The 13,270-nt window shown below is 49.6% G+C and overlaps 1 long non-coding RNA gene across 1 annotated transcript; it reads right to left on the bottom strand.

Moving 5' to 3' along the window:
* Window positions 1-4,978: 4,978 nt before the first annotated feature.
* LOC120683892 lies at window positions 4,979-6,381 on the bottom strand. Its single transcript, XR_005678972.1, has 2 exons — window positions 5,658-6,381; window positions 4,979-5,285 (listed from the first exon to the last, which is right to left on the bottom strand). It is a non-coding gene; the product is annotated as an uncharacterized LOC120683892 (long non-coding RNA).
* Window positions 6,382-13,270: the final 6,889 nt, after the last annotated feature.

The raw sequence follows: 13,270 nt of genomic DNA, 5'->3' as shown, positions 1-13,270 counted from the left end.
TGGCATATGGCCTGGAGTATCATTACGATTCAGAATTATATATTGGTCCTGCGCACGAAGACTCTGCTGGAACTCTGTGAGGTACTTGCTTTTAATTTTACATGGCAGACAAGGCATCTTCGCACTGTCAATCTCCTCTCCCTTTATTCTAGCAACAAGGACATCAATCTTATCGATCCGTATGCGCCTTCTTTCTGCACTCCCCGAATATATAAATCTCGCTAAAATGATTGTTAGTTTGGTATGTGATATTGATCAAGAACGGGATATATATGATGGCACTTGCGGACTAGACGGACTACTGATTCATTCCTAAATTAGAGTATCAAGCAAAGCATTCATTGAGTCACTTTGGAGATGAAGGCTCATAGCTCAATCTTGTGTACTATATGGAGAGAAAAAAATGAAACATGACCTGTAAAAAGCTGCATTAAGGGCGTGATTGGTTCCTCGTATCAACCTCTAGCTAGGCTCGCGGGGTGCAGTTTAAGCCTACCTGCACGAGGTAGCGAGCATGGCTTTGGCGATGCTAAAAGCTCCCACGAGCCTGGCTCTGGAGGAACGTGAAAATCGATCGCATGCAGGAGCGAGCATGGGGGCCAGCGTCCAGACAAACAAAAGTGGCTGATCAAGCTAGTTGAGCATGTAACCAATCAGTTGCTCTGGTTGGCCTAGCTGTGGAGAAATGCGAGCCAAACAACTCGATGTTATACCTCGCGAGCCTGGCCAGCGCGGGCTTGGATGCCTCGCGCGAGCCAGGTTGCAGGCAGCAGAGAACCAATCAGGCCCTAAGTCACTTGATTGCATGTGGCATGGAAAGGAACTTGCACATCACAAGAGAATATAGACATTTCAAGATACAGATCACAGGATCTTGATTCTTGGCAGGATGTACAGTTGCAGTGGAAAGATTTTTCTGTGGCCTTATAGGTCTACCAAAAATGAGCCCCTTCATACATAACCTTCAGAAGAGATCAGCGTATTTTTTTTTCGAGGTCGATCAGCAGAGTTGCTTTCACCAAGGTAACTGGATGCAGGCATGCAGCATCGTTTAGGGATTCCCAGTGCAATCTCACAATAATGTTTTATTGGATAGGTATATATTACCACTATAAAGATCGCGAGCATCGATCACGGCACAGGAAGGATCAATACGATTCAGAATTATATTGGTCCTGCACACCGTACCAATGCTTCTGGAGCCAGGCCCACCTCAACTCCCTGTGATACTAGGAACAACTTGTAGGGACTATTTGAGAGCACTCCACTCTATCAAAAATAGTTTCACTCCAAAAAAATATCCAAACATACCAAGGTTCTCCACTCCACTCCACCAAAATAGCTCCACTCCACCTATTTTTGTGGAGCTCCTCAAGATGTGCTGCATTAATTCTTGAAGCTGGTGGAGTTGGGTAAAAATACTCACCATGCCACTGGTTACACACGTAACGGTTCGATCTTTCTTCTTTTTCCTCCCACCGACACTTCCATGGCCCCGCTGCCGGTCGCCGCCGCCGCAGGCCACCGCCACTAGCTTCCGCGGGCCGCCATTGCCGCCGCTCCCGCAGGCCGCCACCAGTAGCTCCCGCGGGCCGCCGCCACCGCCTCTCCAGCGGGCCACCGTCCCTCCCGCGGGCCGCCGCCACTCCCGCAGGCCGCCACCGTAGGCCGCTCCCGCAGACTGGGACCACTCCTGCCGCCGTAGGCCGCTCCCGCTCCCGCCCGCCCGCCGCCGCTCTCGCACGACGATGAGGAAGGGGACGGGGAGGCGGCGTGTCTACGGGCCACCGACGCTGCCAGTGTCACCGAGGTAGAAGAATCCCCTGACAGGTGGGGCCCGTATAGAAGTGACTTGATGAAAAGTGGGCCGAGCTGGGCTAGTACCTTGCTGGGCCTGTGGGGTGGAGCTGGACCGTTGGCTTGTACACTAGGCGGCCTGCTACAGCTGGTGGAGTGGAGCTATACAATAGCCAAACACTTTTGGTGGAGTGGAGCTAGAAAGTGGAGTGGAGTGCTCCCAAACAAGCTCGTACCGGACGTAGCAAGCTCACGCAGTCTACGGGCCATTTGCAAGGCTGCTATAAATAGTCAGGAATGTGATGCCTCCCTCCAGCCTGCACCACACAAATCAACCAACAGCACTAAAAGTGGAATGGATTTCGGTTTCTACAAGCGCGCCACAGGCATCAAACACAAGGCGGCGGCGACGCCCTTCTACCCCCGGAAACCGGTGCAGGCCCAGCAGCCCGCTGGCGTCAGGGCGCAACAACAACCTGCCACCACCACGGTGTGGTCGGTGCCGCCGCCGCCGCCGCCGCCGTCCACGGTGGTCGCCGTGGAGGTCGTTGGCAACGGCGCCGCGCCCGGCGGCAGCAGCGCCAGCGACACCGACGTGGACCGCCGCGCGGCCCTGTACATATCGAGGGTGCAGGAGCGGCTCCGGCGCGAGCGCATGACAGACGACTGGAGGAAATACTACTGATCGACTGCTGCCGAGTGCCGATGTAAGTGCCCACGTGTGCGTAATTTCCAAACACTCACGACGACCACTAAAAGAAACTGCTGCTGATGTAAGAGCCCACGTGTGCGTAATTAGTTGAGTGACAGGGTAAGTGATTATGGCATGTACCCTGTATGGCAACGTTTCTTCAGAATGTATTAGCATCGGGTCCTTGATTGTCCAGGGAGGATCATTCAAATCCTCCATTCAACGGTGCAGCCGTGATCTTCAGGTCGTCGTCTTCCTCTAATTGGTTAGCGGTAGGGCTCCCTTTCCCGTTTGACTAGGGGTGTAAATTCCTCTTTAGTTCAACGTAGTACAAATATTTAAACTAAAAAAGATTAGAGGTGCTTGTAAAGATCATCAATTTGCACTCCTACGATCGACAGACCAATCGACAAACCAGGTCGCTAGGGACAGGGGTGCCACCCTGGTTTGTAGTCATCGTGTCGTCCGAAGGAAGGCGGCTGAAGCAGTACCTCAACACACGTGCCTCAGCAAGGTAGAAGCTAAGCTCCCCCCCAGGGGTCGTCGACGGCGAAAACCCTCGACCCTACAACTCATCCTACAAATGGTGTGGGTTGAAATGGATTTTATGGGTTTGGTTTTGATGCGGAGTGTGTTTGGTTGGATTAAAATAGATTGTATTAGGTAATGGGACGGGGCTAAGTGGGTGGTATGTAAATGCGGGTTTGGAGTAGGTTGAAATAGATACTTTATACAAAATAATATGACTATATATAAATGCCGGTCTCGCGTTGAGAGCCGGATCCTAAAATTAAAAACCATGTATGCACACCATAAAATATTATTAAAATTGACTGAAATTTATTGAAGATGACTCAATATGACTGGCAGCTACTTCATGCAAAGCAGTGTTGTTAGACCAATATGTGAACCCCACATCAAGAGCCAGATCTAGGAAACAAAACCTTGCATTCACAATGTAAAGTTTTATCAAAATTGATTGAAATTTATTGGAGACGACTCTATATAACTGGCAGCTACTTTGTGCAAAACAGCGTGGCTAGAACTACACGTGGGCCCCATGTTAAGAATCGGATCCTGGAAATAAAACCTCACATTCATACTATAAAATTTTATTGAAATTGACTGAAATTTTTTGGAGATAAATCAGTATAACTATTGACTGACTAGTAGCTACTCTGTGCAAAGCAGTGTAGGTTGAACTACATGCGGGCCCCACATCAAGAGCCGGACCCTGAAAATAAAATCTCGTGTTCACACTGTAAAATTTTATCGAAATTGACTGAAATTTGTTGGAGATGACTCAGTGTGACTAGCAGCTACTCTGTGCAAAGCAGTGTGGTTAGACCTATATGTGGACCCCAAGTCAAGAGCCGAGCTACTAAATCTCTATATATATAGTTAAAAGCTCGCGTTCACACTTTAAAATTTTAGCGAATCTGAGTGAAATTTGTTGGAAATGCCTTGTAATGACTTTCAACTACTCTGTGTATACTTGTATGTTTGGATTTATATATGGGCCTCCACATCGGAAGCGATATATTAAAACTAGCAGGAGAAGATTTGATGCAGTAGTTTGAAACCGGTTTGAAGATTTGGGCTGAAACTATTGTTTTGGTTTGCTCTGGGAGAAAAGAGCAAGCAGTTTGGGTTGGTTTGGGTGGAATAACAAGTGAATGTAGTTGATTTGATTTTTAAAGTGTGTTAATAATAAAATAATTTGGTGTGGTTTTGATTTGGTTTTCAAACTATTAGCAGGATGTCTCAGGTTGGCTTGTTCCCGGTGGTGCGCGAGGAGGCCATCGTGGACGCCGTCTGCTGCGGCCGGCGCCACCCCACCGTGCCGCTTTGGTACCGGGCGCTGTTCCTCTGGCGGATGCTCGCGCCGGAGGTCGGGGACTTCACCCAGCGGGTGTTCTACCGCCGGGCCGCCGGCGGCAGCCACGGTGATCAGCAGGCCAAGGCCAGGAGGTTCCTGAAGGCCACCGGCGCCAAGGGGGTGCTCCAGCCTCCGATATCAAAAACGGGACTAGATCGAGACGACGCTGCACGTACGCAGCTGATCTGGAGGAAGCAGAGTGGTTTCGTCGTTGTTTGTCAGGTACATCCAAATAACGTGAGCGCGAAATTGAGTTCGAAAATCCAATCGACCAGTGATCGGCTGTCCCGTTCGACGCTGCACGTTCGCTGCCGTGATAGTATCAAAAGTATATTTGTGCTTTATGATTTTGTACCTTGTTCCTCGAACTGCAAGCGGGGCGGGTTACGGCCGGCCGCAAACCCACACACAGCTCGTCGCTAAACATTTTTTTGCAGGTTTGAAGCTGCCCACAAGGACCAGCACGCGGGCAATAAACAATTGGTGGGCTTTGTGGCAGAAACTCTAATCCCGCATGGACAGACAGCTAGTTGCTTGCTCGGACAGGCAGCTTGCCTGCCCAGTACTAGTCCATTTAAGCGACGAATAAGTATAGTCTAAACAATATAAAATAGTGAATGAAGCCAAAAAAGGGCATTAATAATTAGAACAACTGTGTTGTTCTATCATCAATCAAATTAGGATCAGATTACATCATCAAGAATAAACAAGAACTATTAGCTCCTCCCACAAATATTTGGATAACCAAACTAGGATTTTTTTTCAGCAAGTGATGTTAATCAATATGAGATGAACCACATCTCATTAGCTTCTTTCAGCAAGGGAACACCGTATCTCACAGGGACTTTCAAATTTAAAAAAGGAGCAGCAGCTGCAAAGCTTCTTCTTCCTTCATGCAGATAGACCCTTTCTTCATATCTGGGAGCACCTCGTAATTAAAACAAAAATTTTGATAAGATTGCGATGTGAAATCTTAAGTTATTAACTACACCATCAAAGTAGATAGACTATTTGAACATGGTACTATGGCAGCAGGAATACAAGATGCAGGTAATGGGGATGCCCGCAATGGCAGCAGGGCTACTGGTTACAGTGTTACAGACACGAGCCAACTGATTTTCAGTATAAACAAATGACAGATATGACATGAACAATATTGTCAATAGGTTAACTAGCTATGCAGTGAAGGCAATTAGAGATCACTGCAACAGAAAAGTTAACAGCTATAAGATTTCTCTCATGTTCAAAATAGGACAGCATAGCTGCAGAACAGATTCAAGAAGAAAATACCTGCAGAACAGCTTCAAGAATGAAAACCGTGAATCATGATTCCTCCCTCCACGTGAGATTTGGAACAGATTCAATCGATAATCAGACTAGAATACAACGCCGAGAAAACTGTGAATCGTGTAAGGTAACCAGGACTTGTTCGGCTGGGAGATTCAGCCAGCCACAACAGTATTTTCCTCTCACGCCAAATCAGCCAGCCAGCCAGCCAGCCAACCAGCAGTGTTTTCCTCTCACGCCAAATCAGCCAGCCATCCAGCCAGCCAGCCAGCCGAACAATGCCATATAGCCTACAGGTGAGGTCAGCAAGCAATTAAGCCGAGCAAACTCGGCAGCATAATTTGTTGTTTCAGACTCTGGGTTGTCAGGAAACTGCAGCTGCAGCAAGGAATCGAGAACTGAACTGAACTAATAGAAACAAAACACGCGTTCAATCTTAAGCAAGGCGGCACCTCGCATCCACCACGGGAGTACAGGACGCAGGCACCCGCGGAGCGGAGATGTCGATGATGGTGGATGTCCGGGAAGGAGATGGGCTGGAGCGGGCGCGCCACGGAGCGCACATGGAGGACCCGTGGAACCTCCGGATGGCGGCGTCGCAGGACTGCGAGGCGGAGCGCGAGAGGAGGCGGTAGATTGGTAGGCGAGATGGTGGTGGCGGCGGAGCAGGCTAGGTTTCTTGCGGGTTCCAGCGGGTTGATGTTCCTGTCCACTAGGCTTAGTGGCAGTGGACAACAAAAGCCCGCAAAACTTTGCAGCTGGGCCACATCGGTCACCAAAGCAATATTTGCGGGGCGGCTATGCGGGCTCGTTGAAGAGCCCGCCCCGTCTGCAAACTGACTTGTTCCTAAAAAAATGTTTTCTTTTCTTGAAAAGCAATCGGCAAGTACAAAAGAAATGTTGGTTTTAGACGAGATTCAAAGCATCAATTCAAGTAGGATTCCAAGCTGGTCCTTCTGCTCTTTATGGTTTATCTGGTGCCCCCAGCTCTGCTTTGGTGGTCTATAACATGCCTTCCTATAAGAGCTGGGGAGAAAGTAAACCCAATGAAAAGAAAAACAGTGTGACTTCTGCTGCTTTGATACTAATCCTCATTCAGCCAAGAGCCCATGTGTGCTTGGAGTTTTAGTATTAACAAAAAATAGTGCCTCTCAACCATCATCGTTTGGGCATCAATGGGAACCAGTGCCGGTAGAGCTGTTGAGCAGCAAACACTGCGTCTGATGCCTTCAACATATCCTGAAAATTGATCTAGAACAGCATGTGTAAGGGATATGGCCCTATTAGGCTATAGTTTGTGATTTTAGTGATCGTGTGATAATATAATCAATGTGACTAACAAGTTTGTGAGCTCAAGTTTGTAAGATTTCTAGGTCGCATGGATGCAGTCCATACCATACCCAAGGTATCCAATTCGCTGTTAAGATGTCCAAATCTAGAGATAGAATATATTTAAAGTATCCAAATGACAGTCGATACAAGTTGGACAAGTGTCAGCAGCAATGCATGCGTTGGTTGAACCGACGGTACCAAAAGTGACCGGGTTGGTGCATTGGTCAGTGTGAAGCTGAGGCAAATGAAGAAATGACCAAAGCGACTAGTTGAACCGACGTTAGGAGAAATGAATGCATCGGTGCATTGGACCTTGTAAGTGAAGGCCAAGTGAAGAAGACCCAGTGCGACCGGTTAAACCGATGCTGGGAATCGGAGGTGTCAGTCCAATGGTAGTTGCGTTGCCCAGAGAGCATATCAATGGCGTAGACCGGTTGAACCGACGGTACATCGGTTCAAGCGTCAATGCAATGACTCAAGCAAGAGGCGGCTGTCAGAAGGTCCAACGGCTAGCTGGTACTGTGTGCGATCGGTTAAACGACGCTTCGTGCATAATGGGCATAACGGCTAGTAACGACTCTATTGAGTTGGAGGGCTATATACGCCTCACCCTGTGTCATTTGAGGTTGTTGGAGTCCAGAGAAGACACACCCACACTAGAGAACATCTCCAAGCCATCCAAGTGCTTAGTGATCAAATACGTAGTCCTTAGCACATCCTTGTGAGTGGGAGTGTTAGATTAGCTCTTGAGAGAGTGTGAGAGCAAGGTGCTGAGCCTTGTGTGTTGTGGTTAGGTATCTTGGTGCACCCTCCCCTTGGAGCTTTGGAGGCTCGCCGGCAAGTCATCAACCCTCCGGTTTGGTGTGGAGCGGCGTTGACGGTTTTGTACGGGGGATATGGAGACCCCATCCTTTATGGAGAAGCTTTTTAGTGGAAAGCAGGATCAAGGTGATCGGAAAACTTGGCGTGAGCCTTGGTGGTCTAGCCTTTGTGGCAAGAGACTTGGTTGCTAAGAAGTAATACTCTCGTTTGAGTGCTTTAACAACGTGGACTAGGGGTATCTTTTGTGCCTACCGATACCACATGATACATCCTTATGTCGAGAGTTTTCTTCCTCTCATCCCCTCTTTATGTTTCTGCATTTTTTACTTGCAACTTTTGTGCCTTTACTTTCTTAGTGTAGATTAAGGTAGGATTGACTATAGGTTGCAAAACTCTTTTGGGATGTGAGTTTCACACTAGATGAACCGTATAGTGCACATATAGATAGCATGCAGTAGTTTAATTTTATATGCAAATTAGTTGAAGCCATAGGTTAAAGTTTTAGATAGTCTAATTCACCCCCTCCTCCTCTTAGGCTGCGAGTACCCGATTTCTTTAAGCATGAAAATGACAAGATTTACTTGATTACTGTTTTTGAGTTACTGCACAGGAATTCATTTGGAGATATGACAAAGCCAGGAGACTTGAAATTTTTGTCAAAAAAATAGTCGGGATAGGCTTGATATCTATATTTATACCTATTTCTAAAGTGAGTAAGGTTTCCACCTAAATTTTTAGTTTGGTCTGTTTGGTTTGGTCCGTCTCCTATTATTGATAGATAGACCTTAGTTCATATCATATGCGAGTCGGACCAACCCTCTCCGTCCACGACTCGATCACATAGATCCCTACAAATTAACACATGGCCACCAAAACGTATTCGATACTTATACCAACTTTATCCGTAGTAATGTACTAATATAATTGCCTAGTTAAGAGAAAGAAGAGAATATAGATATCTCTGTTTTGCTAATTCAAACCCGCAAGGCAGAATCTACACTACAGGCAGCTCTGTGCTAGTCAATATTTATTCAGAGAGGATAAACAAAATACAAATGGCCACAAGCAGTTATTATAATGCTTCAGCTTTTTTTAGCTGCTTCACTCACAGTTTGAGAAGCAATAATTTTAACATTCCAGCAATAATTCCTTTTTGCTGGTAGTAGCACTCATTCTTCCTCTTGAGTTGCTCCTTTGAGGCATGCTTTCAAGAGTGTTTCAAAATCATCTCACTTGAATCGGTATTTGCATCGTGCTAACCCATGTGATAAGTTGAGTGCTTCTTTTACCTGTGTAGCCAAGTCTTGAGTTCCCAAGTTCTTGCTTACTAACCCTTCGGGATCCAAGAATCATACTTCTTTGTTCTCTCTTGTGTAGGTATGAGGATGGGGTGGAGAACATAAGCTCGATGGAACTTGATCTTTGCCTTGATATGATCAAGACTTGATGGTTCTCCATGCCTTTTGCATGTGGCTCTCATGAGGCCTTTGTATACTTTGGTTTGTGAGTATTACTCATGTACACTCTTATGCTCACTTGTATACTATTTGCATGGTTTTCTTGTATCATGTTGTTATGCCTTGTCTAGCATATGGTTTCTTTGCTTATCTTGTACCATGCTAGTTATGTATATACCATGGTAGGATAGCCACCTTTCTTGTTAGCATGTGTTATCATCTTGTATATCTTGTCATGCTAGCTTTGTAAGATATCTTGGTAGATTAGTCAACTTTTTATGATACTGTGTTTGATCACATAAAATTTTTGCCATAATCTCCTATAAGCTTCACTTGTAGAAATGGCATGTGGTTCTTTTGGTATCTTTTTGGTCAGTATGTTTGTATAGACTTTTTGTAACTAGTTAACATGTTTGTAAGCCCATGCTTTTATTCGTTTAATTGATATCATGTTACAATGCTTTAATTCCTCAAAATTGGTATCTTCGTGACATTATTTAACATGGTTTGAGCTTTAACTTGCTTTTCGGTTTGTGTCGGAGAATTTCTCCAGCCGGGTGGCGAATTGCACCTGCCTAATCCTAGCTTAGGATGAGCTTGGGGGCAGTCAATGAATGCTTGATCTAGTGGCGCAAGAACACGAGGAACACACAAGGGTTTAGAGTGGTTCTGGCCGCCGGAGCGTAATACCCTACGTCCACTGCGTGATGTATTGCCTGAGCTTGTGTGTAAGTTGGGGGAGGAATAATGCCTGTCTCTGCGTGAGACTAAACTTGCCCTTCTAATGTTCATGCTTTCCCTTTTATATGTCCAAGGGGAGCACGTACACTGAGCGGGGCCCCGATAGGTGGACCCGGCGATATATTAAATAACATACACTGTGGCCTTAAATGTCGTGGATCCGGAGATCTTCCGCGTTGGCCTCCGTGCATATCTTCCGACCAGGCATGGTCTTGAGCCGTCCTGTCGGTGTAGAGTCTAGGCTCTGCAGTTGCGCGTAGAGGTCATGATGAAGCGCCGAACTACCGAATCTGTACACTATAGAGTGTGTACTGTTGCTGCAGACAGTAGCCGATTATCATGACTCGTCGCCTATGCGCGCGGCGCAGAGACTTTGCTGCCTATCTCGGTAACTGACGAGCCACCTCGGTAACTGGCGGGCTTACCGTGTTGTCTTTCACGCTTGTCCAACCCGTCAGAGGGCGGTCCATGCCCTGCTGCGGCAGGTGGGCTGGTAGCGCACGCCTCAACCACCCGCATTTAATGCGGCAGGCGGGCTGGCTTCCGGCGGAAGGCTTGCGCCTGTGGTACACGTGACGGCACTGGACCCGGGGGTTAGCGGCCGCGGCTACAGGGGCACGTGGCAGCTCCGGACCCCTACCGGAACGGGGTCCGGGAGCTTGCACCTGTGGGACACGTGGCGGCGCTGGACCCTAGGGTCAGCAGCCGCACCCACAGGGGCACGTGGCGGCTCCGGGTGCCCTGGCTGGCTCGAAGGCTCAGGCCTGCTAGAGGTCCGGCTTCCACACGTGGGGGTCCGGGACCGACCCGCGGGGGTTCGGGACCTGTCCGCGGGGGTCCGGACCCCGTGGTAGCCGGCCCTGAGCACTTCATCCAGGTGGACACGTGGCAGCGCCGGACGTGCCACCATGTGGAGAGCGGACCCGGAGGTCGTTGTTCCCAACTGTCAGGCCCGGGCTTTTGTGTCCAGCTGCCCAGAGGCTTAGTGCGAGGTTACGAATAACCTCGCGCCTCTTTGGGCTTGCTGCTGTAGGAGAGGGTACCCCTGTCTGAGTGTACCGACAGAGGCCCCCGGGCCCACCTGTGGGAGAGGTATGAACCCGCAGGTGGGGCTAGAACCATGGCGTAGTTGTCGGGGAACGTCGTTCTTCCCGCCCTGGATTCTGCTGCCGAGCGCCTGCGCCGCGTGGAGTCCACCCTTAGTGCTCGCCTTGAAACCGAGGGCCGGGAGCTTGTCCGGATGGTGGCTGACACCATCCTGACTTGCCTCCGGTCCCCTCTTTCCCTTGTAGGAGTCCTGGTACTCTGGACCCTGCACATGACTTGGATCGGCATTTAGTAACGTACCCACGGGGTTCCAAATCCTGTTGGCTACTGTGATCCTTTGAGATAGACAGCTAGACCCAGTGAACGGAGCACAGAGAGCTAGCCTTTAGGTTAAGAGAAAGTCCGGACCTCCAGGTTCCCAGTCCTAGGTACTACGGTACTCATTCACAGGAGGTGGAGCATGCAGGCTTAGGGTACGGAACCAGGCTAAGCGGCTGCACAGCTCCAGACCTCCCCGGAGAATGAGTACGCTTCCCCGGACCTGCAGGTCCCCAGGGGTCCGAACCCCTCTTTTCCATGAGGAGTCTCGAGCTAAGTCACTAGCTAGCCAACTCAATTCGGACTACAATCACCGCACAAGAGTAAGGAACCACGTGGGGGTTAGTGGAATGCAAGGATAGAAACTGGAATGTAATAACCTTAGGGACGAGCTGAGAGTAAACTTTTCCTTTATAACTTGGAGCACATGAGATGTGAGATGAACGCTAGAGGCCGGGTTTATGAGGGCGGACCTCCACCGCTCTGGACCACACGTAAGTATTTCCTAGCTATAAAGGAAAAGGTTAAGAGAAGGTCCGGACCTCTAGGTTCCTAGTCCTAGGTACTACGGCACTCATCCACATGAGGTGGAGCATGCAAGCTTAGGGTACGGAACCAGGCTAAGTAGCTACACGGCTCCGGACCTCCCCGGAGGATGAGTACGCTTCACCGGACCTGGCTCCTAGGGGTCCAGACCCCTCTGAAAAGGTTTTACTCTCAGTCGGACCCCCAAGGATAAAACTTATGGAGATTGTCGATGTTACCATAGCTTGGCTTTCTGCCGGAGCGGACCACCAAAGTGGGCTTGGTGCGACCAGAGTCGGATTTGCCGCCAGAACGGGCTTAGTGTGACCGGAGTCGGTTTTGCCGCCGGAGCGGGCTTTGTGTGACCGGAGTCGAATTTGCCGCCGGAGCGGGCTTTGTGCGACCGGAGTCGGCTTATCCCCCATACAGCGAATGGCCGAGTGGGTGGAATCATTTGCAGAGACCGAGCCGGTGTGTGTTTTTACTTTGCATGGATCGGGCATGCTTTGCAGAACTCACTAGCTCAGCTGCATCCTAGAGCGGAGTTGGTCAGAAAAAACCATGCCGGAAGGCCTTACCAACCAGTGTGCGGGATGCTTCGGAGGATGTCTTCCGCACTCGCCTCCATGGATCTCTGCGAGCTACTCGCAGCCCTCCTCCTGGATGATGCACTGCATAAAGATGCCATTGGCACTATGTACTCAGCGGATACATGGTCTTCAGGAAGGATATTATCTTTCAGGTGGTCCCGGATCTCAGAGATCCATGCATCGGGAACCCCCTGAGCATTTGGATGTAGCACCACAATGTCTCCCGGATCTCAGAGATCCATGCATCGGGATCCTCAATGGCGCTCACAATCCTTGGCGGACCCCACGGATGGAGCGCCGCCGGGACCGCTAGCTTCGAGGTGCTAGTCTGACCCCCTTCGCCCAGTTCGGCCGGCTGGGCGGATGGTCTCAGCAGCTGTCTTTCGAAGACACTCTCTGGCACGGATGCCTGAGGTGATGCCCTCATGGAGAGTTCATCTGCTGCTGAGTTGTTTGCACGTGGAGCATGTTGCAGCTCCAGCGCATTTCGCCGCCAGAGCGGGTTTCGCCGGAGCGAGCCACCAGAGTGGGCTTGATGCGATCGGAGTCAGCTTATCGCCGGAGCGAGCTTCCTCACATGAGTGAGGTATGCTGCAGCTGTGCTCCCCCCAGCCCTGCTTGATGACGAGCTGGGAGGGCACGACCCGCTGTCGCCGCCCTGCCGGTGCGGGCGCTTGCTGTGCGAGTTCCGGCCCCCGGGCGCTGCTTCAGAATCCGGGGTGCCAGACTGCGGTGCTTCTTCTTGCCAGCTACTGTGAGTAGTGGAACATGGACCACCCGCTTG

This window comes from Panicum virgatum, chromosome 7N (genome assembly GCF_016808335.1).
Source record: "Panicum virgatum strain AP13 chromosome 7N, P.virgatum_v5, whole genome shotgun sequence".
In the NCBI taxonomy this organism is placed as follows: domain Eukaryota; kingdom Viridiplantae; phylum Streptophyta; class Magnoliopsida; order Poales; family Poaceae; genus Panicum; species Panicum virgatum.
This window is presented reverse-complemented; position numbering and strand designations above follow the sequence as displayed.